Raw genomic sequence first — 3,097 nt, 5'->3', positions numbered from 1 at the left:
TTTAATTAATTTTCTATCAAAATTCAACAATTTTACTAGTAAATTACATTTTTTTGAATAGGCTATTAAAAATGTTAACGTTCAAAGTTTAGTTTTGAATATTTGATTTATAATTACTGACTTTACATAAACAATAAAATATTTGTAAATATTAAACAATAAAATATTTGTAAATATTAAACAATTTTCATTTTTCTTATAAAAAAAAATATTTAATTTTGAAATTTTAGAATAAAAGCATATTTTTCATTTAATAAAAAGCCTTTAATTGTGAATATATTATTTTAAAGTTACTTTAAAATTGAAAATAGTTTGTAAAGTTTTAATCGGGCGTTTGCATTTGTTTAATTACAAAGACTTTCCAATTGAAACTTTAATTTTCAACATTAAAATCTGAAAATTTCTAAATTTTGAACTGATACCGGATCGTCTTGTAAAATCAATTATCATTCACTTCTTAATCCTTAATATATAGTTCAATTTTAAAAATCAGTATAATTTATATTCTCATTTGATCAACAAAAAAGATTTTTTATCGCAATTGTTACGATTTTAAATATTTATAAATTATAATTTTTAAGACTTTAAAACTGCATTTTAAAATTTTACGAATAAAAAATGTAGGCATGAAAATCACAATCAAAAATGGAAAATTTCGAAGTGAAAGATTTTCGAATCACGCATGGTAAACTGAATGAAATCATAAATAAAAAAGATGAAAATTCAACTGATTATTAAAAACCTGATGAAGTCAAACTTGGACAGATTTTTTAAAATAATATATTTTTAAATTCCCGGTCAAAAAATAAATCCACTATCATTTTCCGGGTTTTCATAGTCTCATCAATTCCCGGTTTCCCGGGCCAGTATATTTTGAACATGAAATATAACTGTGAAATTATAATTAATATAAATTTTGTTCATTATTTATTATAAAAAAACATATTTTTAGAAGAGAAATTACACTAATTAAATTTATACTAGAATTTTCATCAAAAAATATATCTAAATAAACAATTTGGATGTAATTATATTGTTTTTAAATTAATAATGTTAAGAATTAACTTTTCTGTCAAAAAAATCTTTTATGATTTTTGTTATTCTGACTTTCATTTAAAAAAGAAAATAAATCTTAGGAAAATTATAATTTAAAGGGGAAAATAATTTTTAACACAAAATAAAAAATTAATTTTTTTAGTTTCTATGTTTATTTACTTTAACTTTTAGTTATAATTTTTCTGGGTTTCGTAGGAAAATCAAACAAGATTTTTGAAGATTGCAGTTAGTAATTTACGGTATAGTTTTTTAAAAATTTTGGAAATTAAACAAAAATCTTGACCAATTTTTAATAATTTTGTAAACTTCGGAATACCTTTTTAAATTATTAAAAATTTTTCCAAAAATTTCAAAAAATTCTGAAAAATTAAAATAATGACTAGAGAATTTTCCACATCATTTGTTGACAATTTTTTTAATCTCTTAGAATTTTATGAATTTTTTTCTTGAAATATTGTTCAATATTTATCTCAAAAAGGTTGTTTTTTTGAAAAAAATTATTTTTGTATCCTTTAAGAACTTCTAAATATCTCTCAAACTTATTAGAATTTTGTCTACAATTTTGTAATCTTTCAAAATTGGCAACACTTTGCTTGGAAATCTATTAAATTCTTTTCCGAAATTTGAGGAAATCATTTGAAATCTTTTAAAATATTTCCTGTAAATTATTTTTTTAAACATATAAAGGTCTACAAATTATGGTCTAGTAACAAAATGTAGATAAGAAAATTATTTCAAAATATCAGAAAATAATTAAAATTATCTCGTTTATCAATACTTTTTCGAAATAATGAGAATAAATTTTTCTCGTCAAATAGAATTACTTATTTGTAAGTTTCGATTTACTAAATTAACTGTGTAGAAAATTCTTAATAATTATTGATAGAATAAAAAAAGAAACTTTATTTAATTCGGCAAAGGGGTTATGAATATATTTATTGAATTATTTTTTAAACATTTGGTTTAAAATTAAAAACTAAATTTTTGACATTATCATTTATGAATAATTTAAAATTTAACGTTTATAAATAAATTTATAGAATTAAAATTCCTCATTCGGAAATAAAGATTTACAAAATATCAGAAAATTCGAAAGGGCAAACTGAAATTAACCACCTAAAGTTATATTTACACAGTATATGCAAACAATTTACCAATAAAGTATTAAACAACAATGAGTGCAAGATGTTTAAAAATTTCGTTCCATCAATTACATTGGGTAAAATATAATATAAAATATATCTAGTAACAATAGAAAATTAATTTTTCAGCGTCAATAAAGGTACATGAAAACATTTTGTAATATCGAAATTAATTTAACCTCACTTTTAATCATTGCGGAAGTTTGTATTCCTTACCGTCAAATAAGCTTCAAAATCTTTCGGTCATGGACACACTCAACGAAGCACAATAACCAATAACCTTCCTAAGTTATTTACCAACTGATTTTTAAGACAGTCGAATATAAGTAGAAGTTATAAATATGAAAGGGGGACCCGTTTCGAATCCGGTGATCGAACAAAAATAAACACTGTTCTAAATATGTTGATATAGTAGTAGATGGGTCGATACATGCGGATGTGCTGCTAGAAGTTTCACGAATACGCCAACAGATGTCCCCCCATGAGATTCTCCAAATAATTTTATGAGGGTTATTCAAATCGATAGAAATCTTTTTTAACAAATACCAACATTTAGGGCTTTAGAGTGACCATGCTTTCTGCATTTTTATCGTTGTGTTGATTTTCTGATTATTTGTAAGAATTCCTGATTTTTCATGCGTGCAGATTGTATTTAATTAATTTAATAAGAATGCTGATCCCGAAAACGACATTTGCATATAATTTATAAACTTAGAATCTTTTCCATCTTTTTTGTTTAAAAATCCAACTGCTTTGTACAAAATTCGTATTGTTGGATTGAAATTTGAACTATGTATTTGGATGACTATTATATCTATTTTGTTGAAAAACTTTCTTCTTTAGATGAATTCAATTGTTTTTAAATTTTTATTAAAATCCCTTGTAGTTAAAACAGTAAA

The 3,097-nt window shown here is 22.6% G+C and overlaps 1 protein-coding gene across 7 annotated transcripts in view; it reads right to left on the bottom strand.

Moving 5' to 3' along the window:
- LOC117177495 (afadin- and alpha-actinin-binding protein-like) overlaps positions 1-2,558 on the bottom strand; it is a 166,176-nt gene extending 163,618 nt beyond the window's left edge. For all 7 annotated transcript variants that reach the window (XM_033368232.1, XM_033368235.1, XM_033368234.1 and 4 more), the window contains exon 1: positions 2,415-2,558. The gene's annotated coding sequence lies outside the window, so the exon portion shown is untranslated. The remainder of the gene's footprint in view (positions 1-2,414) is intronic.
- Positions 2,559-3,097: the final 539 nt, after the last annotated feature.

The sequence above is a fragment of the Belonocnema kinseyi genome, chromosome 7 (assembly GCF_010883055.1).
Source record: "Belonocnema kinseyi isolate 2016_QV_RU_SX_M_011 chromosome 7, B_treatae_v1, whole genome shotgun sequence".
Classification (NCBI taxonomy): domain Eukaryota; kingdom Metazoa; phylum Arthropoda; class Insecta; order Hymenoptera; family Cynipidae; genus Belonocnema; species Belonocnema kinseyi.
This window is presented reverse-complemented; position numbering and strand designations above follow the sequence as displayed.